Source organism: Anas platyrhynchos, chromosome 3, assembly GCF_047663525.1.
Source record: "Anas platyrhynchos isolate ZD024472 breed Pekin duck chromosome 3, IASCAAS_PekinDuck_T2T, whole genome shotgun sequence".
In the NCBI taxonomy this organism is placed as follows: Eukaryota; Metazoa; Chordata; class Aves; order Anseriformes; family Anatidae; genus Anas; species Anas platyrhynchos.
In genome coordinates this window covers 78,962,414-78,988,490 of record NC_092589.1, presented here as the reverse complement: position 1 = coordinate 78,988,490, position 26,077 = coordinate 78,962,414, and the positions used below count along the sequence as shown (strand labels likewise).

Genomic DNA, 26,077 nt, shown 5'->3' with positions numbered 1-26,077 from the left:
AGTGTGTTTACTGATTCCACTTTCTAGGATGTATATGTAATTTCTTGGGAGCAAGAATCCTGTCAGTTGGTACTTTTGCAGAAAGAAAAATTATTAAAAGTAGAATTATTATGTGAAAATATACATTTGCAGGATTACCATCTGTTTTCAAAAACAGGGTCCATGTTTTGACTTCTAAAATTATCCTAATTGTGTGCGTGTGTTTTTTTTCTCTCCAGATTGTCAATCAAGTGTTTTTCTAAGTATTGTCTTGATGTCACATATGGCTAATTTTATATTTGTGGCTGAAGCTTCCTAATGTATATATAAATAGCATGAGTTTTCAATTATTATTGCTTTTTATATTTTTTCTCATTTAATCACTTAGTATTTTGTTTTCTTCTTTTAGTAATTGCTAGCATAAGCCACTAGTACATAAGAAATGCTTCTCAGACATCTTTGCATTGTGTTTCTGTATATACTTTGTTTTCTGTAATTTTATTTAATTTATTATTATCATTTTTTTAATATTGATTGGTATTCAGAAAAAAATCATCTGCAGGGTGTCTCCAGTCAGGTCAGGACAAATTTACTAATCCTGTCAGCTTAAAAAAATTAGTATGTTATGAAAATCTCTACATCAGTACTAGAAAAAAGTTTGGTTTTAAAAGTAGTAAAGTGAATATCAAGGAATTAACAGAGGAAAGGAGTATCTCCAAAACGTTTTTATCGAAACCACAGTGGAGTCAGTTTCTTACTGAAAACTATCTATACTCTGTCTGTAGGGGGTTAAACCTCTATTTTTAATTTTCCCAAAGTAATGCTCTTATGATCCAGGGCATTCTAGGTAAAGTAATCTTGATTGCTAATTCTGGAAATATTTTATTTTGCACAATTATACAGAGAGCACTGCATTATCAATGCCATTTTTTTCTACTTCTCTCTGCAGTCCCAATTTCTCTGTACACCCCCTAGACTTCAGTGTACAGTAAACATGGACTGGCTACATTGCCCTAAGCTGTCTGTGCCTGACTGGAAAATTTCTTCCAGTGTTTATTCTTAAAGATAGTGACAAAAGGACTGCTCTGTCCACCCAAGATGGTTTGCCAACTGAAATGGTTCAAATAACTAGGCAAAAAGATTGACATACCTCTAGAATGTATTAGAATTGTTATTAGAAGACATTGGTTGATATACATTCTGAATAATGTTTAGAATAGACTGAACTGTAATTTTTTTTTTTTTTGACTCGATCACCATATAACTATATAGTCCCTACACAGTAGAACTGCATTAGCAGAAGAAACAGCAAGACAAGAAATATTCAACCTCATGCATTGTCCTAGACAATACTTGGTGAAATTTTCATCTCCTTACTTGCAGAAACTTAGTCTTCCATAATTTAATGTTTTCCCTTCCATTGATTATTGGGCATCATTTTATAGGGCTGTAATCTGATTGCTTAGCTAGACAAAAGAAAGAAATCACAATTCCCACTACCTCAATATTCAGTGTTCCAAAAAACACCAATAAGCAGACGAGTGGTGTCCCTACTATATACAGTATACAGTATCCCTACTGTATACTGTATATATACTGTAGTATATATAGTATATACTATATATAGTGGAGAGTATAGCATATATAGTATAGTATATATACTATATATACTAGTAGTACATGTATAGCTAAAATTGAATAGGAATTTTCGAAATCTAGGCTACATATGTCTGGATTAAAAATCCCTCAACTCCGTCAGGCTCTGTCTATGCTTCAGGTTGCAATCTGAATCCAGAAATGCTCAAACACAGTTAGTAGGGATTCCATATGACACGCTTTACTATGCTTTTTCAAAAGTATCTATCCGGTAGGATCTCAGTCAAGATCTGATTTATATCTTTAACTGCAGGTATGTTAACTATATTTTTTCAGTCTGGCAGTGCTTATTAAACATCATAGGTTTATATTATTGTGGACTGTAAGATACAAGATAAACTTTTTTCTGTTGCACCTTAATTTGCACCTAATATTAAAAAAAAAAAGCTACAAGTGTGTGAAAGTGAGTGTGAGTGTGAGTGTGAGTGTGTGTGTGTGTGTGTGTGTGTGTGTGTGTGTGTGTTGGGGGGAATTCAGTTACTGGCTGCTTTGTGTTAGTTCTGGATATTCCAAGAAAGATGCAATTGAAAGATATGGCTTAGTAAAGAGAGATGTATATCTTCAAAGATTAGATTGATACAATGGCTTATTTCTACATATTTTTATAGTCCCCCTGATAACTTCGAACTGCTATTTTAAAAGACTATTTGAATAATAATTACTGCAAACATTGCAAGCATGTAAATGAACATGACCACCTATAACATGCAAAACTGTATTATCTCATCCATTTTAATGTTAATACTTTAATTCTAGTAGTGTGCAGATCTTAACACATACATAAAAGAGTGGGAGTATAGGCAGAAAAGTTAGTTGGAGTTCTACCACTGTTTTCAACTAATAGCACATCTACTTAAATGTTACCCCTGTTTCATCACAGTTGAAACATTAGGATGTCACTTAGGATGATTTTGTTACTTGCTGCTGTCATATTTTTAAAGCTAGGATCTAGTGCTTTAATGTTAGCATGTACAGAATAAATTTTCAGCCAGGTATGATTATTGCTTAATTAAGATACCTGCAGTACTTCTCAAATGTATAATCTTGACCTTGCCATATTTCTATCATTCATTAAGCAATATATGATTAGATCATAAGATTCTCTTTAAAACTGGTATCTAATAGGACATGTTACTGATATATAATAAAAAAGGAAATATTAAGAACAGGTACAAATATTTAGATTGTTTAGGTTGTTATTAAAACTACTCAAATGGTAATCTTCCATGTTGATATCAAATACTGAGATTACTAAAAGAATGCCATTTGAAGCTGGTCTAGTGAACAGCTTCAGATTAGCACATCACTAGTAAATAAAACTAGTGAAACTTAGATAATAAAACCAGAGTGGAAAAATGAGATAATTATATAACTAAAAGTGCATAATAAAGTACATATCAGTTTCTGAATTTGTGTGCGAATTTGTGAATAAAATCACATAATATTTCTTTGCTATTAGATGCTGTCAAACAGCATATTACTCTTAGCTTCCAAAAATAATACATTTCTTTTTGCTTTCTTCTTTTTATTTTAATATTGCTACTAAATAAAACATTGTAGGATTTTATTTTTTTAACCAAACAAGGGGAAAATAAAATACAGCCACCTCTGGGTAAATTCCTATGGTGAACAGCAACAACAAAAGAAGATGCTTACACTTTTATCCCTTGTGGATTTCTTTTTAATATTTCAGAGCAATGAACATAAGGCTGTTACTATCAGCACTGGTGTATTTGCAGCGATGCCTATCAACATCCACCAGAGAGCAGGGCAGCTCCAAAACCCACATCTTTCATGCTGTGGAAATTGATGGAGACAGCAACACAGCCAGCTTCTTGGCCAAACAACATGGAATGCAGTTCATTTCAAAGGTCAGCGCATATTTAAACTTGCTTCATTACTCCCACCTTTATGCTTGAGATTTTCATTTTTTTAAAATCAGTTTACCTAGAGGTTCCTTTAGAGACAGAAAAATGAAAGTGCTGAATCCTATTTTCATTTGGGGATATCAAGCTTTTTATCAAATTATAGAGGTGGCGTTTCAGAATATTTCATATCTGATCAGAAGGAAAATCCAAAAATAATTTTCTCTTTATTCAGGAGTCTTTCAGGCACTGGGACTGTTTTATTTATTACTTAATATTGTGCTCCAGTCAATCATTTTGAATTCAGACAGGAAAATGGAATTTCTATTTTTAAAAGGAAAAAAAATGAGGAAAAATGCCATTGGAATAAAGCAGATTTTATTATTTTTAAAAATACAAATACGTCTTTTCTTCCTATGCTACCTATTTTATTTTGTTTTAACCACAGTACGTTAACAAGAAGACACTTTTTAAACAAAGGATCTTATATAAAATCTCATATTAGTTAATTACAAGCATTTATTTTCAGAGCATTTCTACAATTTATCTTTGAGCTTGAAGAACTATGTCCTTGTAACACAATCAAGGGAATGCTTTTCTTTCTTTCAACTAGTACTCCATGCACATATTTTCTATATGTAATGTGTGTGTGTAAGTGTTTATATTGCATTTAGCTTCATTTTAACTTTCCATCTGAAGAAGGTTATTCCCAAAGTGTATGTTAGTAATTGGGTATACAGCCCAAATAGAGGAAACCTGTTCATAACTTTCAGTTACACTTACTGGTCTATAAAACTAGACATCTATACCAATGACATAGTGTTAAATTTTTCTGTTGCTTCTATTTTGGAAGCATCCTAAATCAATTAAAATAGGTCACAAATAAAATATGAAAACTTTTAATATGTTAATCTACAGCAGCCTCCATTCAATGACCTGTAAGTTCTTTGCCAATTTTAATGAAGTAAGTCTTGAAGTGTTCCTGTTGCTTTTATCTCTGCGTTTCAGATGTGAAAGGCAGAAACAGAATAAGTAAAACAATTTGTTCAAGATCCATATAGGAAGTCTGTGGCCCAGTGAGAAATGGAATATATATTTCTGAATTTTCAGTTCTGTGCTCTAGCTGTAACAAATTATCCTGAGAGAAAATGTAAACAGCTTATGAAGAAGAGGCAACACATTGTATGTACCTCAACAGCCGTTATGGTCTACCCTACTCATGAGAATCACTGAAGGGCCCTGAGGAAAACTGCACCCAATTTTCTCTTGGAAGAATAATGATGACAGCCTTCCTTGTGTGACACCCTTAATGTATAAATATTAAAACAGCCACAAACTGCTAGAATAATCATGTTAATTGAAGACCAACCAACCATCCAACACAACAAATAAACACTGAGACATTGGACAGTAAGTATTTCTATAAAGGGTGACTTTTGTGATTAGGTTGTTTAGGAAGTTTCCCCAGTTTTTGAGTAATATAGAGGTATTTATTACAAGGGGAATAGGTGATGGTTTCCTTTGCTGTGCAATCTGGGCACTGTTTATGGCTAGGTTGCTGGAAATAAAATTGGTAGCATAAGGGAGCCAATCAAACTGTATTCTTTGTCCTGTGGTATTTATCTAGGAAAACACCTTTTTTATTACAGTATATAAGAAAAAGCAAAGGGTAGAAAGAGAAATACATTAGATGTAGGAAGAGTTTTTCCCCTGGCTTCTCTGTGAATTTCTGGTTTACAACCTGTTGTGTAAGCAGCAGATACCTTTCTTAGCATTCTCATTTCAAATATGAGGGAAAAAAAAAGCTTCTGTGGTATTTAAAGCTTATGGTCTTTAAGCCATGAGGAGCACTGGTACAGTATTAAAGATTCAAATATGATTAAGCTTAATATTTTTCAAACTTTTTGTTGGCTTGTAATAAGCTTACAGCATGTGGTACGTGATAAGACAAAATGATACTAAAACAGTATTTGGAAAAATAAACCTATAAAACTTGATAAAACTTATTGTTGCTAAAATTCCTGGGTAGCAGGGAGCATGAGCAGTATTGCAGTTAGGACTCATGCTTCTGTTTTAGGTTTCAATATGACAAAGCATTTGAAACATATACTTAAGTTCAATCCCTTTTCAGAAAAAAATCATAATCATGTGCCTATGTTCTTTTGAAATAAATGGGATCTAAGCATATGCTTAAGTGCTTTACTGGATAAGACTGGGCTGTTGAATGGGGTTCTTCGTGGAAAAAAAAACACCACAGTTTTGTATGAAAAAAGTGACATCAAAGACTGAAAATGGTATCTTTTAAATATGTTACTGTCACCACAGGAAACAGGCTCCTGTAGAAATGGTAATTATGTATAACTGTGACATCTTTGCTTCAGCATGTTAGTTGCAATTTATAGTTGCAGTTTAAAGGCATAACTTCCCTTTGGCATAAGTGTACGTTTTTACTATGATACAGTGAATAAAGACAGTGAGTTAAGTGTGTAACTTTGGAGTGCTTCCTCTCATTAAATGCTGTTACTTATTAATATGCAGATGCTTGGCAGCACAGTAGGAAAATTGTAGCTATGGAAAAGGCTACCGAGGAGGTACCACACTGGAATACACTTCTTCAAAGTGCATAACTCTTTAATGATAGACAGCGAATAAATCCAAAATATTGAACTCTTGACATTGATTGCCATACTATTTTATTTCACATTCTACACTAGCGAACTTACAAATATAAACAGCGATGTGGAGAGATTTTTATAAACTTAAATTATTGTCAAAATTTCTCTAAAATTTAAAACCACTGATAAAAAGTCCCTGTAATTCAAACACTTGTGAGATACTCTTCAGATACCCTCCAGAATGAAGGAGAGCCTCATCAGCTCTAACCTGACTGAAGTATTTTGCAAAGAATTGCTTACTTTGGTTCTGTTTTGCACGTCAAGGTGTTAGAATTTCATTGAACAAAGGTTAGAGAAGACAGAATATATTAAATATATGTATATATCAGAGGTATACATTGGTGTCAAATGTATGTTAGGATTCTCTCACACAGTTGTATTTTAAGTCAGTTTAATTCCCTTCTTTTAATCACTTTTGTAATGTAGGCTAGATGAATCTTGTTTCTATGCAGCAAAAAAAAGATTTCTGTGGTATTTCTAGGTGGCAGAAATAGAGGATACAGTGCCAAGCACTTCAGTGTTATTCTCTTGTTTCCTTCCTCACTCATTAAGATAGAGGTTGTGGAGAAGATACAAACTTTATAGTATTTCTTTAGTCTCAGAAGGAGATGTTAAAGAATAAGACTTGAAAATTGAGTATGTGCACACCAAACGTGAATCACTAAGAACACTTTTTGGCTGTATAATACCTCATCCTTACCTCAGTGAAGTCAACCAGAAACCTCCCATTGACTTTCAAGGGAGCTTAGAAGAATGATTCTGTGTAAATATACCCAAGTAGCAAATATTTAGTAGTATTTAAACTATGTGAGACACTCATGGGAAGCAGAGAGAAAAATCATATATTTGATCTCAGTCATCCATTTTTCCAAAGTGGAGTTTCTGTATTCTATTGCATATTTTGCCCCTTGTAGAAGATACAAAAACACCTAAAATCAGTTTACACTCTGTTCATTTAAAGAAGCAAGGCTTTTGTAAAAATAGTTTTAATCAACAACTCCCTTAGCTGAGACTAAAAGAGCACCAAGTTTCAGTGATTTTACAGAAGTCAGAAAAAAGGAAAACAAGGTTTTTTTTTGTGTGTGTGTTTTTGTTTAATCTGGATTTGTAAAATATTCGGATTATGGTGTATCTGAATCTCAAAGTGAAGCTAGGAAAGCTGGGTAGTGGAGGAACTGAAGTTTACCAATAATTATATTACTGATGCATTAATTACTGAAGAAAACCTGTTTAATTTCTGGATCAGTTTTGAAGAGTTTGATAAATACTCTTCAAAATATGTGTGTAAGTGTAAAGCATGTAAGAGAGTGTGCTTGGTTAGACACGCCCAATAGATATTTATCCAAGTGTATAAGTACAGGTATGTCGCAAATTTAACTTACAGCAATGTTTCCTAGCTATATTGGGTATTTATTCTTCATCAGCAAAACTCCAAAAAATATTATTTAAAAGGTGTGTCATATTTGCAAGTTATATCTAAGGTCCTTTTTTTTTTTTTTTTTTTTTTTTTTCCTTTTTCTTTTTTTCCAATGCAACCTGTTTGGAAACACCTACAGTGAAGTTCAAGGTCTTGATATTCGTAAATTTGTATAGAAATTCTAAACAAGTCTTGGATTAAAAAAAAAAAAAAGGAATTTTGAAAAAGGATTTGAAATGAATTATTCTGATCAGGACTGAAAGATTGATTGTGTGTCTATATATATATATATATTTAGAAGGTGAAGGCAGGCTGGGCAGCAAACCCCACTTTTAATAAAAATGGGTTTAATACAGGTACTCTCTAGGAATGAAAACAAGATCGCTGAATGACATTTTGACTGTGAGTAAGGTTAGTTTCATATTCTTTCTCTTCTCTTAATTTCTCTCTCTCCTCCCTTCTTTCTCTCACCCCTTTTCTTTCATTTTTTTTCTCTTTTGATCTCTTCTTTTTTTCTTCCATTTTTCAATACAAAGCACTTTTTAGTAATTTCATGATAATTTTACATTCTGTTTTCTGTCTGTATCTTCTTTATTATTTGGATATCAGTTTCTGATCTTATGATAAGTCCCTTCAATACTGTTGTAACTTAAATAGCGGAAGTACATAAAATCTAAGGAAACTAAGGAAATGCCTCTTGCTGCGCAGGACACTGCCTTAGTAGATCCTATCTGAAGATAAGTATTAACTTACATCACTATACATCACCATCATTCTGTGTGCAGTTTTGGGTACCAGAATATAAGAAAGATATAAAAATATTTGAGAGCAGCCAAAGAAGGCAATGAAGATGGTGAAGTGTCTGGAGGGGAAGACATATGAGGAGCAGCTGAGGTCCCTGGGTTTGTTCAGCCCTGAGCAGAGCAGGCTGAGGGGAGGCTTCATGGCGGCCTGCAGCTCCCTTAGGAGGGGAGCGGAGGGGCAGGCGCTGAGCTCTGCTCTCTGGGGACAGCGACAGGACCAGAGGGAATGGCATGGAGCTGGGACAGGGGAGGGTCAGGCTGGGGATTAGGGAAAGGTTCTGCACCCAGAGGGTGGTTGGGCACTGGGACAGGCTCCTCAGGGCAGTGGTCACAGCACTGAGCTGCAGGAGTTCAAGAAGCGCTTGGACAGCATTCTCAGACACATGGCCTGGTTTTTGGGTGGTTTCTGTGTGGAACCAGGAGTTGGACTCAGTAATCCTTGTGGGTCCCTTCCAACTCCAGATATTCTGTAGTTCCATGATTCTATGACCTTGCTCTATGGGCATGTGTTTCAAATCAATGATTTCTCTCAAGTTTCACAGTACATCTTTGGTGTATTATATTCACTAAAGAGTAAGGTCTGTGTTAATCATTTGTCCCTATGTGAATTTTTTTCTAGTCTACTGCTTTTATTTATCTGGAAAATTAATCTTACATTTAAATTATGATTTTGATTATTATGGGAGCTAATTCCTTTGCCTTGGATTGATGTACAAGAAAATCTGTTTTTTAGAAGGCAGGGGTTTCTGGCATAGAGACAGATACTTTTGCTTCTGTGCCTTCTCCTCTCTGCCATCCTGTGAAGCTACTGAATTGTCCAGGAAGTGTTCCCTATGTGACAAAGATGAAATATCCCTGATTCACACTCAAGTCTAAAAGTAGGAATGACTGCATTTTGCTAAATCTATGGGGAAAAGAACATCCTAGTTGGTGCTAGGTTTGTTAATGATCCAGGTGATTGTTTGAGGATTTGAAATCAGGATGTTTAACAAGACACACTACAGCAAAAGTGTTCTCCGTTTTTTATTAGTTCACATGTGACATCATAACTGATTTTTCTTTATTTTGACAGTTACTAAGTCATCCTCTTTTTAATAAAAACTGTTATTTTTTCTCAAATAATCTGCTTCTGAAGTCAAGTTTTCTTTCAACAAAAGGCATATTAGTCTTTTTATAGCATAAAATTAATACCCTTTTAGGCCGTTTATTGAAGATTGCAGTGTTATTATTTTGTACTACCGTAAAATAGTAGCTTCAGTTCTTTTAATCTCAGCTAAAAATTCTCTTTCATTTCTTGAATGAGTTGTAGGTTTAGAAGGACTGTACATCATTTCCATGGTTTTGGCTTTGCTGTGTATCGCTATTCAGATGCATATGTGACAATGGCTTATGCATTCACCCTTCTACCAGGTGAATGCTCCTATGCTTGAAAAGGGCTTTACAAAAAGGCAGAGAATTATGAGCAGTCATTAGTTATTACCAATTTATGCTAATATACTAGGAACCTAATCATTTAATCATTCTGATTGAAATGATAGGCATGATTCACAGGAGATGTAAATTGGTATAGCCCTATTTAAATCAATGAAACTATACTGATATATGCCAGATGAGAATCAGGTCCCTTATCCTGATTTGAATAATTTAATGGTAGGCTGACCAGACCATTAGAGAATACAGTTAATAGAACAATCCTATATTAAAACTGGAATGGAATATGGAAGCTAGTAATCTTTTAAATCTTTTTAAAAATCTTCTTTTTTCCCTCTATTTACCTGTGAATAGACAAGTCTTAGGTAGATCAAGTTTAAGCTTTGAAGTTGGTAGTGTAATGGTGTATTTAGCAAACAACCACAATGTAGAAAAATATTGGAAAATATTTTCACATGGTACTTTAAAAACAGCCAAGTTTTTGATGATTCTTGGAAACAAATTATTTTACCTCTGCAGCTGCTGATATTATACAGCACTCTCTTTGTCCTTACACTTACCTAGTGTGTTGTTAAAATAGTAACCAGAGTGTAAAAGAAAGGTGGATAAAAATAGAAAAACACTGCAATTCATCCAGTTCTTGTTAATGAAGGATTATTCCCTACTAAACATATATAGTGTCATTTCAAATTCTGCCTGTCAGTGTAAGAAAGTAGTGTAAACATGGTTGCAAGTTTTTTATTTATCTATTTATTTATTTATTTATTTATTTTATTTATTTTTATTTTTTTTTTAAACATGAAAGTATCTTAAATAAGAGTTATGAAATTGCAAACTCTCCCTGGAACTACAACAAATGTTTCTTCTCATTTCATGCACCTCTGGGACTGTAGCACTGGAAAATGGATGCAAGAACCCATAAATTTGCCAGATGCTTGGTACTGGGTTCCTGGCATGCATTTAATCCTTCACTATTTTTGTCCCTGAAAAGAGAAAAAAATCAAGATATATTGGAATTTGGTTTAATTTAAAATATATAACTGAGTTAATATATGCATGTCTATTTTTGCAGTGATTGCCTGCGGTGTTTAGCAAACCAATGTCAATACCTCGTATGTACATACATTACATATGTGGAATGGTATGGAATGCATGGTGGACTAATTCATTTATTTCTATCAATTTACTATGGAAGGTCCTCTGTATCAAAGGAAGGTGATGCATCAAGAGACATTGTTCACTGTTTATTAGGATCAGTTTGATTTTAAGAACTTTGATGTCAACTATATTAACTCACAAAGTTTCCTACATCTTTTAAGTTGCTTTGCAAGAAGTATTTTGCACCACTGAGGTTAGTTTTGAGGCTGCATTAATGAGATGTTTTATCTTATACAATGATATAGTTGGAGAAGGTAATGTAGACAAGTTTAATGTCTGGAATCTGTATTTTAAGAGGAAAGTGAGACTGGAAAGGGAAGAAAGGATTGCTCATTGAAGGACTATCACTGCAATGTTTTATAGTACTTCAATTAATTGTTTAATGATTATAATACATTCTATTTCTGTAGCACACTTCATTCAAGACTGCAAAGACATTCAAGACTGGACCTTGATCAGTATCATTGGATCTGTGACATCTGATTTCAACAAATTTTAGCTAGGTTGATGTTTGAAATAATTAAAACTCTTTACAACTTTGAATTATATTCAAAGACAAGTTTCAACCAAAATGAAGTTGGGAGAAGCATAGGAACTTTGCATGGTCCTGTCTTCAAAACGAATCAACACAGCAGAAAAAAAATGAATATTTCTGTTAATGTGCAAAGTTTTTACACTTTAATTTTAGAATTAAACTATAAAATATGAATAAAATATAAAAAATCAGGTACTAAAAATAGATTAAAAAATATATTCTTTGTTTTATAAGAATCACAGAGTGGCTGAATTGGGAAGGGACCTCTGGAGGTCATCTGACCCAACCCCCCTCCTCAGGTAGGGCCCCCTTGGGCAGTTTGTCTAGGACCATGTCCTGATGGCTTTTGAAGATCTCAAACGAGGTAGACCACCTCTCTGGGCAACCTGTGCCAGTGCCTAGTCACCCACACAGTAAAGAATTGCTTCCTAGTGTTCAGATGGAACCTCCTGTGCTCCTGTTTGTGCTCATTGCCTCTTGTCTGGTCATTGGGCTGAACTGAAAAGAGCATGTCTGTGCTCTTTGCACCTTCCTTTCGGGTATTTGTATGGATTGATGAGATCCAATCCTAAGCCTTCTCTTCTCCAGGCTGCACAGTCCCAGCTCTCTCAGCCTCTCCCCAGAGGAGAGTTGCTCCAGTCCCTTCATCCTGTTCATGGCCTTATGTTGAAGTCTTTTCATTATGTCCATGTCTCATGTCTTCATTGTCTTCATTATGTCCAGTTCAGTTGACTACCTTAAAAGTAATACCACAAATATAGGGAAAGATTTCAGTGGTCTGAGTGGATGGTAACTCAGAAATATTAAGTTAATGGCTTCTTTGGAAATGCTAGTTGAAGTAACTAGTAGTTTCATTGGTGTGGTGAAATGAAACGTTTAATAATTTTAAACTACCTCGTGCTAAGTGGAATTTATAATAATCAGACTGGGCATTTTCTTACTGCTTTGACTGGCATAATCAGTGTTTTCTAGATATGGATCTCTCTTCCCTCCCATCAAAAAAGTTTTCATACTGTCAGAGTCTGTGTATAGAACTTATATCATCATGATCATAAATTGCTGTTTCAAGAAATGTATTCCTCTTGCAAGCTAAAAAGTGGGATTATCCAACATCCCCAAAACAGGGAAGAGATGGTTATGACACGTACCTCAAAGCGAGGGTACATGGAGGGTGCTTTTTTCTCATGGACTATCATAAAAGCAAGAACCTCGCATCTGATGACTTAGTGCCAACATGAATGGAGAATCTGCCCCCAGGGTTCTGTCTGTAGTAATTTAGAAAGTAATTCCTGAGCCAAGAAGCCTAAACTGCTTTCCTTGACATTGGTTTTCGTATACTGTAATCTTCCTGGAGAGTCTCAAAGTGGTTTCAGCATCACCTGAGAAAGCTGTTTCACAGTCAGGATCAAAACCATATATGTCTTTATTGATATATGTTAACATCTTCAAAGACTTGCGTATGTCCCCATCTGAGACGAGTGTTTCTAATGAGCTTGTGTGAGTGTGTGTATTGCAGCATCCACATAGACACAGGCAAACAAGCACCTGTGTACACTTTCACTAGCACTTCTTTTGGGTACTAGCACAGCTCTTTGTGCCCTCTCTACGTGTGATTAAATATTAATTAGACTTCTAATATAAGCAAGTGAGTTCACAGGCCCGAGTACCACATAAATAATGCAAGAGGTACCCGAAGGCTCAGCTTTAGAAGCTGATTGGCCACCTTGGATTTGTATAATTATGAAGTTTCATTATTAACAGTGGAAGCAGTGGAGAGATTTGCCTAGCTTGAGGGACTTTGAAAGCATAAGCTGTCTCATTAGGGAAAAAGGGAATAAGGCATAATATGCAAACTTGTTAGAAAAAAAAAAAAAAGGGGAATAAAAATTAAGCATAGATATTTAATGGGAGTATTTTCTATGTATATATAAACATTTCCAAGTGTATAAAAGGGCAGAAATTCAAATAGGTGAGGTCTACACTACACCTATTTAACAGTTTTGTTTGTAAGAGGTCTCACTTAAAAGCATTAGTTCTCAGTATAAAACAATCTTTAATATTTTACAGAAAAATCCACAGGTAGCTTAATGGGTTCTGCAAAGTGAGAGGTACAGAGGTGCAAGAGAATGAACACAGTCCAGGGTTCTTGCTAGAATGTGTGTTGTGCATGCAATTAAATCTCAAGGTCAAACAATTTACAGACAATTACTTTTCTAACATCTCCAGAAATGCCTGCTTACACGTCTTTAATTTTAAATGATACTGATATTCCAATTCTCCCCAAAGGTTAATGCTGACTAAATCCAGCTGTGACCTGACACGATGCGACAGCACAGTGCCTAATTATCCTCTGGATAGTCATTTACTTTAAACCATTAAAGAAATAGGCTGAGAGGAAGATTTAGGACCCAGAAAAAATGTTAGCCTGACTTCTTTATTCTTGAGGATGGGATGGGCTGAAAAATAAAAATAAAATCTTGCTAAATGTTAGCCATTTGCTTTGATGGCAGAAAATTGTTCATCCCACTCTGTTTTTTTTACAGGTTAAATTGCTAACTAGTTCATTTTATCCATTGCCTACGGCTGGCGCTAAATGTCAGTGACAAATTTTGTACTTGTCTTGAAGAATGAATTAAGTTATGCACAAAAGCTATAGTGCTCTTTTTAAGATGAGTGAATTGCAGAGGGAAAAAAAAAAAGTTGCTCGTTTGAAAAAGGATTATTTCGATTAAAGGCCTTTTCTATTGTAGTGGAAGACAGGTAGTGGTTTAAGATAATTCCGACAGTTACCTCCCACAGAGGCTGCAGTCCTTTACTAGAAATTTTTTTAAGAGCACTTGTGTCAGATTATATACTATGATTATTATCATAAGACCATTTGTGACAGTAAAGGGGGGAAGAATTACAGAAAATGGCAACTATTATTCATTAACTAAGGTAAAACTGGTCTTTCTTCCTTCAGCGAGGTCAGCATTCCATCACTGTCACACAAACCCTTCTATGGTTTGTAGCAATGGCAATTAAAAAAAAAGAAAGAAAGAAGAAAAAAAAAAAAAAAACAAAAAAACAACAAAACCCACAAGTATAGTCTATGCCAAATGTTGGTAAGAAAGAACAGTTCGTTCAGCAATTTATATTGAGAAGACTTGGCACAGACTTTACAATCCATCTGGTTTTTAGTTATCTGGCTCTGGTACCACCCCATCATCTATCAGTGAATAAAAAGTATCTAAGAATGATTGCTATCATCATAGTGTTTGAAACTCTAAACTGTTTTACTATCCATAGGCTAAGCCTAAGGGAGCTCTGCATGTTCATATTTTACTTAGTTTTATTTTCATGTGCACTATATCTGTGTACCAAAAATCCAAGGCGAACTTAAAGACTGGACTTTACAGCCACATCTGGTTATGGGGGGCTTTTTTAGGAACTTTACATCTCTCACCTCAGTCACGTGGATGATGCTCTCTTGCACTTATAGCACTTAATTGTCTCTAGATATAATTATTACAGCAGGGAAATAAATATTCTTAATTTATTATGTGGATTATGGTAGTGCCTGCTATTTCTAACTGTAAGCAGGGTACCATTGTGCTGCGCATTGTACAAAGACACAGATTTGAAAGAAATGTTGTTTTTAGTGGCACCCACAGGTTTTGGCAGATACTTTTCTCCTCTCACTGTGTGCATAAATATTTTCACTGATACCAGCTGTAGAGAGTGATATGGTAAATGCTAATCTCAGTACAGTCATAGCAGTCACAAATGGAAGTTAGATCTGTAATTTCAAGCTGAAAGCTGAAACGAAAAATCTCGTGATTATGCACTAGTGCCCTAAGCTACTGAAATATTCCCTCTTCTTTTCTCTCTACACTCTCACATGCAGGCAAGTGCATACAGTTTCCCCCCCAAGAGAAAGAAAAATACAGATTATCATTTTTCTGGTGATAACAGTACAGCTCCTGAAAGACAATCTGACTCTAGAAAGTAATACAGGTTGAACTGCATCTCACCTAGCTGTAGACATATAAAGCATAGATATCTCAGTCTGACCTAGTCATCTGTGCTCCTCTCACTAGAACGTGAGAGAAAAAGGTGTAGAATTCTCAAATCATCTAGGTTGGAAAAGACCTTCAAGATCACCAGTTCCAACCACCAACCCAACCTAATAAGTCCCATCACTAAACCATGTCCCTTAGTGCCACATTGACGTTTCTTAAATACTTCCAGGCATGGGGAAGTTCCACCACTTCCTCAGGCAGTCTGTTCCAATGCCTGACCACCCTCTCTGTGAAGAAAGTCTTCCTGATATCCAACCTAAACCTTCCCTGGCACAACTCGAAGCCATTTTCTATATCCTGTCACTTGTCACCTGAGAAAAGAGATTGACACCCTCCTTGTTGTAGCCTCCTTTCTGTTGTAGAGGACAATGAGGTCTCCCCTTAGCTTCCTCTCCTCCAGACTAAACAATCACAATTCTCTCAGCTGCTCCTCATAACACCTGTTTTCTAGTCCCTTCACCAGCTTCATTGCTCTTCTCTGCACACATTCAAGCAGCTCAATAGCCTTGTAGTGAGGGGCCGAAAACTGAACACAATATTTGAGGTGTGGTCTTAGCACTGCCATGTACAAGGGGACAATCTCCTCCCTAATCCTGCTGGCCACGCTATTTCTGAGGCAGGCCAGGTTGCTATTGGCCTTCTTGGCCACCTGGGCACACTGATGGCTCATGTTCAGCTGGCTGTAGACCAGCAGCCCCAAGTCCTTCTCTACTGGGCAACTTTCCAGACACTCTTCCCCTAAGCTGTATTGCTGCAGGGGTTGTTATGACCCAAGTGCAGGACCCTGGCACCTACTCTTATCGAATGTCATTTGATTGGACTTGGCCTACTCAGATCACTCTACAAAGCCTTCCTGCAGATGGACTCTGCCACTTGACCAGGCATTGTCTGTGATCTTACTAAGTGTGTACTCAATCTCCTCATCAAGATTGTTGATAAAAACATTAACCAAAACTGGCGCAAGTACTGAGCCCTGGTGACTGGCCACCAACTGGACTGAACTGCATTCACTATGACCCTGAGCCTGGCCATCCAGCCAGTTCTTCATCCAGCAAACTGTACACCTGTCCAAGCCATATGCAGCCAGTTTCTCCAGGAGAATGCTGTGGTAAACAGTGTCAAGCACTTTACTAAAATCCAGGTAAAATGACATCCACAGCCTTTCCCTCATTTAGTAAGGTGGTCATACTGAAGGAGATCACATTAGTCAGGCAGGTTCCACCTTTCATAAACCCATGCTGGCTGGTTCTGATCATGATTGTCACATATGTGCTCTATGATGATATTCTAGATGACCTGTTCCATACCCTTCCCTGGTACTGAGGTAGACTGACAGGCCTGTAATTCCTTGGATCTTCCTTCTTGCCTTTCTGATAGATTGCAGTCACATTTGCAAACCTGTGGCCAGGTGCATTTCACATAATTTTAGGTATCTGTTTATGATGAGGCAAATTATTCTGTAAAGGTATTTGATTCTGTTCACTAACTCTAAAGAGAGCCTAAACTTGATCTAAGTTTTAGATTCCCACAGGAGGGCACATGTACCACTTATAATCTTCCTTTCCCTAAAATTTTCACCTTTGCCCTGCCTGATCACAGATGAAAAATTCATTTCCACTCCCATGCATGAAAAAGGGTCCATCAGTGTTTTTATGAAGTATATTTTAAGCTGTCTCAGTATTTTTTTTTTCCGATTTGTAAATACCTACACTTTTGACCTTCCTTTTGATAGTGGTCTCACCAAAATGTTACATGACTATTCCTTGCTTCTGTTCCTTAGTATATGGCAATTTCCTTAACTGTTAATGCCACAGCACTGCATGAAGAAATTGTACAGAGACAGACATTTATAATTTCTTGTAATACTATTTTTTGAAGAAAAATCTTAATTCTTTGCTCCCAGTTACCTGTATACTTGCATTAGACTGTATAAATAACTGTATTTGTAACTGTACATTTTGCAGTGACCATTCAACTAGGTGGTCATTTGCAACTGTTGCACTCTACTCATTGTTTATCATCATTTGATGATATAAAATATTTGAATTAAAGAAGCTACTGCATTTTGAAGCCTGTCAATGAGTTAGATTTACTGCATTTTAGTTACACGGAGTAACTAAAGGTGACTTATACAAATGCAAGTATTTTATCTAAGCCATGCAGGCAGGCAATGGAGAGAAAGAGAGGCATCTTCAGAGGGCAATCCATCTCACTGACTCCAGTGGAAAAGCAGATCAAAATTTAAATAAAGCAAACAAATAACAAAGAAGAAAAAGACAACCCAACCCAAACCCAAATTATCTTTGCACATATAACTCCTCCAGAAAATGAGATAGAAGGAGAAAACAACTTGTTTGCAACAGATCATGGTTATTTTCCACAGACAGCATAAAAACTCTAGAAGCGATTCATCAAATACTGGTGTATTTTTCTCCAGTGACTGTTCTAGGTCTTAGAAATAGCTTAGACTCAATATTTAACTTTGGGATGGATAAAATCACATGGGATGAATATCAACCCATAATGCTTGCTATTTGAAAATGTGTTTTTTACACTTCCTGTTTTATTTATGTGAGAACTATGGGAACATTATTTAAGAAAATATAATGGTCAAATATGTTAAATTTTATGTTCAGCTCTTCGGGGTAAGAGAAAGATTTCATTTCCATGTTTATTCCTGGAATAGAATCCTAGAAACTGTATTTTTTTTTTCATTATGGCCTTTTTCACATCTTAATTATTGTATAGTCCCTTGGTAAATTCAATCTTTTACTAAAAGTTGTAATTACGTTCAGCTGAAACCTCCAGACAGGGCTACAGAACTTTCTGCTGAACCTTATTGTAATTCCCAGGGCAAATATATACTGATGCATAGTTTCTCATCCAGAGATCTTGCCTCTTTGAGAGCACTTGAAGTGGAAAAAGATATACTCATCAAGAAAATATTTCATCGCTGTTAAAGCTATGGCTTTGAGAACTGTTTTACCAGTAATATTACTTCATATCATAAAGAACTTACAAATGGCTGATGGGTGTGAATATGCTTTGGTTTATTACATACATAGCAAAGAAGTGACTCAAAATATTTGAAATATTTCCGATGGATAAACTTCAACTGATTTTTGTAAATTAGGAAGGGATTTTATAATAAAGAAGGCATATATATGTTTAGCACCAATAAGGTTTTGGTTTTTAATTTATTTGAAGCTAAATTAATAAACTAAAGCTCTCCAGTTGCTAATTGTATTTAGCAATTTACTCTGTGAACTTCTGGACTAAAATCAGTGGGATAGTACCAAGATGCATACAAGATATAAAGCTCTATATTTAGGAAAAAGATGATTAAGTGTGCATAATAGAAGCAATGTTGAGGACAAAACAACATCAACAATAACAAAAGGAACAGTATTCAAAATAATCAAAATTGTCAAATAATCAAAGTAAAACTGAATAAGCTGGGATACTAGAAATAGCACACATGTTGCTGCCACAGGTTTTATTGTGTTTAGACCATATCAGTGACTTCAGATTTCCATTTTTAAAATTGAACTCATTTTCTCATCCACTGAATAGTCTACCCTTCAAATCCATCTCTCTCCAATTTAGAGACTCTGGTGAATAGTCTATCCATATTGCTGAGGAGGACATTGTCTAGACCATACAAAAGAAACTGAGTGGGCTAACACCATTGTGGATCTCTTGTGAAGAGTCCATTGATATCTAACAGACTACCATCGATAAGTCACTGATTTCTTTGTATTAATTGGCTATGCAAGCACATTACACAAACATTCTATTGTTTTATTGTCCCATGCTATACCTGAGGAAAGGAGTATGTCTCCATACTTACCTTGGTCTTCTCTTGTTCTCTAAAGTGGTAGTTTCTGTCTTTTTTTTTTTTTTTTTTTATGGCTAATAATTGTTAGATTTACACTTTCAGAACACTTTTCCTGAGGTTTGGTTTCTTTGTCAGCCCACTTTCCCCTCAGAGACCATTTGGATAAGTTTTGGCTGTGGCCCTCTAAGGAAACTTAACACATGCTTAGTGTCTCCTTAATGCACGACCAGTTCAAAAAAAAAATCCACACTTCCCCCAGTCCCAAAATAACATGGCCAATCCTATGGTTATCTTTAGCCTAAGTCTTTATTGTTGTTTCAGTGACACGATAATCTACAATTTTGAATATATTTTTTTTTTTTCACAATGAGAGAAAAATAATTTTTATTTGTAGTCAAAATTTAAATTTCATACCAGTATTCTGTTTTTTAATTGTTACACAGATTTGTATAATCCAGATGTATGCCTGGGGTTAGGGGGGAGTGTATAACAAATTTATTTTGAGCTTGTTGGGTAACTCTAACTTGAAGGATGATGAAAAGGGAGCCATCGTTGCCTTGATAGTTTTTTTCCCATTATTTCAAATTCATTACAGCCAGGAAGGACACATTTGGATGTGTTTGGCAGGTTCCTAAGGGTAACATAAGTATACATGCAAGAACAAAGTCAGATTAGTTTAATTTTGCTTTTTTTTAAATATTGTCTTGGAATGTGCAATGTTCTGAAGCTAACGGCATTGCATAAATAGAAACTGTATTATGCTGTGGTATTTATCAAATACTCCTCATCTGCTGCACCACCCCCATAAATCCACCAAAGCTTTTATTATTCAGGGGTGGGAAGGTAGGCAGAATGGAGTGAAAGCTACAGAATGATTTAACACTGTGGGAACTTAATCAATAAGACTGTTGCAGAGAACTCCCAGGAAAGAGTGTTGTTTTCCATCCAGATGATAATGAGGCAGACAAGCAGCAACCTCTGGAGGAGGAATGTTGGAGCAGTGGTACAGCTTTGCTAGTTGCTAATTAATAGTCTGAGGCCAAGGGGATACTTTTTTGTCCCTCTGCAACTTGTAGTTTCTTGGTGGCTTGTCCCACATGCCGCTTTCACTATAGGGGTCACTGTCTGCTGAGTGAAATTCTGGAATTGTATCTAGATTTAAAAACAGTGCTGGAAATGCAGGTTTACCTTTCTTCTTCCACCTTTGTTCTTGGCATTATTAGTATATTTATACTTTTATAGCACCTAAATATTAGCACCTTCCTGTTAAAGGAGTAGGCAGTGAGATGCAGTAATTACACAGTGCTTTAGAAAATACAGGGAAAGTTATTTGGTGTATTACAAAATATTATCTCTGTGTAATCTTTTATTCCCTGTGCCTTACATCCCAGTTTCAGATAGCTGAACTTATTTTGGTGTTTTGACATCTGTGGTCTGACCAAAAAAAAATAAAAATCATCAAAAGCCAAGCTGGATAACAGCATAAATACGACAATTATTTGTGATGTGCAAATTTAAGTAAGTGGTGTTAGCTTAAAGAGGTTGAGAATACTTGTTTCATGATAGTTAAGTTCAATATTGATTTTTTTTTTCTCACCTTTACCTATAGTCCAAAACAGAACAGGGATCCTCTTTGACAAGGTTAAAGCTCTGACTGAACTATGCCATTATATCTGTATCTTTGTGAGACACACTCTCATAGTCCTTTGGTTCTTCCAGCCTTCAAGGTAATTACGTACAGAAGTATGTGAACAAGAAAGTATTAACTCCATTACCAGAGAAGAATTTAGGCAAAAGAAAATTAAATAGTGAGGTCATAATGCAAACTAGCAATGAATTGAATCCAGGTTTGCAATGCCCATTCTATGGGAGCACCCAAAACCACCATAGCATAGGTAGGAATGAATTTGTGCATCGTTATACTAGAGCATACATGTAGGTAAAAACTGCTACATTCAGGTTACATTTCTTTTAACAGTCAAAATGAGCTGTAGTTAGCAGAAGTCCTTCCAGGTTTTCCAGTCTAGAGGTCTCACTTCAATATCATCTAACTTCCATGGAAAAATTTACTTAATGATTCCTGAAAGATCATTTCTTAAAATGCTTTCCTAAACCACACTTGCCATAATTTATCAATGCAAAGAGCAGAGTTCATTAATAAAATTCTCTGTATTGATGACAGATAATTGTTTCTCTTGCATTTAGTTTTGGTTTAGATTTTGTTTTTTCCTAATTATTCTATTTTCCTGACTCTCAATTGTCTCATTTTTGTGTTAAGCTTGTCACTACTTATGTAATCATCCAAAGCACAAGTATGATAGCAGAGAAAGCCATGGAACAAATGTACCTGTGTGACAATGTGTTTTTCCCAGTTTCACAACAAAAGGCCCTTGAGACCGCAAATGCTCATTTGATTTTTGCTGATCTGAGGGGTCTGTGCCATCTTTGATAATTCACTGCAGCAGATCAAGCTTTACATAAAAAAAAGTCACATTAACTAAAACTCTAAAGTACTAAACATTTCTAAAAGACCTATTTAAGCTTTTCAGAGGTAATGTTTTTGGATTGAATTAAAAAAAGTTGTAATCACTTCATCTACTAACGAGTGAAGTGAATTGCAGACTGTGCATTTAGATGGGTTCAAAAATATTTCTGCTTTACCTAGAAATTCAACTGATTTATTTAAAAGTGCCTAAAAAACTTGACTTGGATACAGAGTTCCTATGGAAATTAAGCATTCATTCCTCCAAGCACCTTTCAGAATTTGAGCCTAAACATTGCACATTTATAGTATAATTTGTAGTTAATAACTCTAGCATAATAAATATACAGCTGGTATTTAGAGAGTACTGACTGTTTGTTTTGAGCAATGCTTTGGTAGCGTGGGGGCTGCAAGGGTGGCCTCTGTGATCAGAGCCCAGCAGCTGCCCCAGGTCAGAGCAGAGCCAGCTCCAGCGGGCTTCAAAAGGGACTTGCTGCTGGCCAGAGCCAAACCATGGAGAGATGCTGGTTGGCCCTCTGGGAGAGCAGATTTAAGAAAGGGAAAAAAAATGCTGTGCCAGAGCAGCTGGGAGAGAAGAATGAGCACCAGCCCTGCAGACCCCAAGGTCAGTGTAGCAGGAGGGCAGGAGGTGCTCCAGGCACACAGCAGCAGTTCCCCTGCGGCCTGTGGAGAGGCCCCTGGTGGAGCAGGCTGTCCCCCTGCAGCCCATGGGTCCCACATGGAGCAGATCTCCACGCTGCAGCCCGTGGAGGAGCCCCCAGTGAGCAGGTGGATGTGGCCTGGAGGAGGCTGCAGCCCACGGAGAGCAGGAGCAGGCCCTGGGCTGGAGCTGCAGCCCATGGAAAGGAGCCCACACAGGAGCAGGGGGTCTGGGGGGAGCTGCCACCCGTGGGGGACCCATGCTGGAGCAGTTTGTTCCTAGGGTTGGATAGACCCCATGGTCTGGAGCCGTGTGGGAGCAGTTCTTGAAGATCTTCTGCCTGTGGGCAGCACCCCCTCAGGCTCAGTTCCAGAAGGACGGCATCCTGTGGGAGGGACCCCACATGGAGCAGGGGCAGAGAATGACCGTGAAGGAGCAGCGGAAATGAGTGTTAGGGACTGACCGGAGCCCCTGCAGTTCTCGGGGGGAGGATGTAGGAGAGGGTGGATGTGGGAAGGTGGTTTTAGTTTGCATTTAGTTCTCACTGTTCTTAGCCTGTTCGTAGTTGGCAATAAATTACACTAATCTCCCTTATGCTGACTCTGTTTTGTCAATGATGGTAATTGGTAAGTGATCTCCCTGGTCTTATCTCAACCCACAAGCTTTTTTAATTGTATTTTCTTTCCCTGTCCTATTGAGGATGGCAAATGGAAGAGCTGTGTGGTGGGCTTAGCTACCTACTGGTTTGAAACCACCACACTATGGCATTGATAGCATTGTTTCCTTGGCTTTCTGTTGGGACTTAAGTTTTGTGTTGGTCTCATACTTTCATAGTAAACCATTTGGGGCAGAGATCTTTAGGTTAATGTCTAGGGTAACACGTAGTGCTTGGCTTTTTAGAACAATCATTTTAAGAGACTAGATTTAGTACTTTGTCATGCAGTTCTTCAATTCTCATTGTCATCAGTGCCTCAAGCTACAAACAGGTTCAGTACCATGGTCTTACAAGAGGGTTTGTTAGTACTTTTTACGAAGTAGGAGGTATCTTCATACTGACAGAAAACATCAATATATTTTTATTCATCCATATACTGAAAATTGTAGTGCAAATTCAGATTTAACTTGGATTTCAACACAGTGTTCTCACAATTAGCAGCAATAGCATCAACTCAGGAGTCAGTTTTGGTAGGCACCACAACAATATGTGCATGAGCGCACATATGCACGTACATACACATGCTCTTTAATTACAGTCTTCATCCTAAACAGATATATCCGTATGCGGATCGTGATTTACAATTATTTTTGTTTGAGAACCATTTGTATTTTCATTTTCTTTGGTGTTTTGACAGGGTATAATTATTTCTGAAATATATAATAGGATCAAAGCATATTTCATTATTAAAAAATTATTGCATTATATTAGTGCCATCCTGACTGCAAGAAAATGTTAATCCAGTTTTATTTTTTCCATTTTTTTTTCTCATGAAAATTTTGTGAAATTAATTTTTTGCTTTCTTCCAACCTCTGAGGGGTCTATAGCTTCAGAAGATAACACATAAAGGATGATGACATGTAATGAGAACAAGATTTAGCTATTAAAATTCCTTGACTCACTTTAAATATTGATTAGAGAAACACTTCTGGGCAAATATTTATATTGAACAATAATATAATTCAGTGATCTTTTTTGTTATTATTTTTTTAAACTTTCTGAATATCATTATGTCTTCAGTAATTTGACCTAGCAAAATACATTGTTAGCAATGGGTTACATGAAAATGGCCTAGATAGTTGACACAAAAAGTGAAAATATTTTTTTTCTAACAAACATCATCATTCATAATACACAAAGGTGCTCTGTGTTGTGGAGTACGTATCTGGCCTTTCCCAGGGTTTGGGACTGCTGTACCTGCGATATTGGCTTCAAGCCATTTCTAATATAGTACTTATATTGTGACAGATACTAATGAAACCACGCTGTTTCTAGATAAAGCTGATATTGAATACATATATACGCAGAAGACGTAATTTCCTTATGCACTCCTGTAATGAGCTCAAGGAGGACAGAACAACCTTCTGGAATCTGTGAATAACTCCTAGATTTTATTAGTTTTTTTCAAAAATAAAAAAAATGCATGGTTTTGTTTATTATGTATATAACTATAACTGCTGCACCTACGTGAGTAACTGAATGATGTTTCCTTGTAGGGCAAGAATATATGTCAAAAATTCTCAAAAAACTCTGAAGAGTCTAAGCAACATAGGCATATTTGCCTTTTAAAATTCCATCTTAGCTTTCACTCAATCAAATGGTGAAGAGCCCAACTTCTGTGTCAACCACAGAGGGACCAAATATGTGCATTATAAATAGTGTTTGGATATCATTTGAGTGTATGGGCTGTTTAATGAATGTTTTCCACTACTTTAATTACATTGAGCCTTTGGTAACTGAACACTCCAAGCATACACTGACAGTTTAAGGTATCCAAGTCAGAGAACAATGTGGACCTTCCCTACCTCAATGAAGCATGTTCTTCTCAGCTATCGCACTCTGAATGTCTTTTATGGCTTCCTCTGTGTTTCTGGTCCAGACTGAGGACAGAATCCTAAGAAGTTATAGAGAAGTATGTGCTTGCTATAAGCATACACAGGATATAAATCTTGACAACAGAAGTAGCTGAGAGGGGAAAAGGCAGTATGATGCCAGTTATCTGGACATACCTGGCATATCTGTTGATCCTTTTACCAAAATCAAATACCTACTATCAGATTTTTTTTTTTTTTTTTTTTTTTGCTTTCAGTGGGAAAATAAATATAGATTTATGTTTTAAAAGACACTGTCAAATATTTCCCATTAATCAAAAAGAGTTAAAAAGGTAATTTTTTACTTAGAAAGAAAATTCTTTGGCCACTTTCTCGGGTAGGGGTCATGTAGAGTACCAATGTTGCTTCATAGATTTCAAGAGAGCTGCTAATTTAGGAGAATTAAATAGTTTGGTCTGTTGGCTGTAAACACTTTTTAAAATAGTCAAATCAGCTTAACCTTATTTGAGGTTGTAATACATATTTCACATGACTGTATTATCAATGTATGCCTTTATTTAATCAAGGCATGCATTGTCCCTCAGAAGACTTGAGTTTATTTTGAAATGTTTTCTGTATGTCTATTATTTCAGTACATTTAAGATGTTGTAAATTTAATTTGAAATTTGAACTGAAGCTTAAAGGTTGATTCTAGATTTAAGGTAATAATTTTATGTCATTTTTGATTGCTGATGTATAATATTGAGATTCCTTCATTTTAAGACTTACTCACTTTTAAACTCTTTCTGCAGCAGTTTTTTATTGCTCTAATTCATATTGCTTTCTGTAAGGTAAGAAGTAATGTAACTTATTCTAAAAGATCCAATTACTGAAAATAAGAGGCGTGTATATTCCTCTATTCAAGAGTCAGAATCTAAACCTATATGGTGGTTTAAAACAGAGAGGAAAGAGAGGCTCTAAATATTTTAT

General features: G+C 36.1%; 1 long non-coding RNA gene across 2 annotated transcripts in view; it reads left to right on the top strand.

The window, feature by feature from the left end:
* Positions 1 to 26,077, top strand: part of LOC119716647 (uncharacterized) — a 155,549-nt gene that overhangs the window by 38,515 nt on the left and 90,957 nt on the right. For both annotated transcript variants that reach the window (XR_011807870.1, XR_011807871.1), the window contains one exon: positions 3,329 to 3,506. This is a non-coding gene — a long non-coding RNA (uncharacterized lncRNA). The remainder of the gene's footprint in view (positions 1 to 3,328; positions 3,507 to 26,077) is intronic.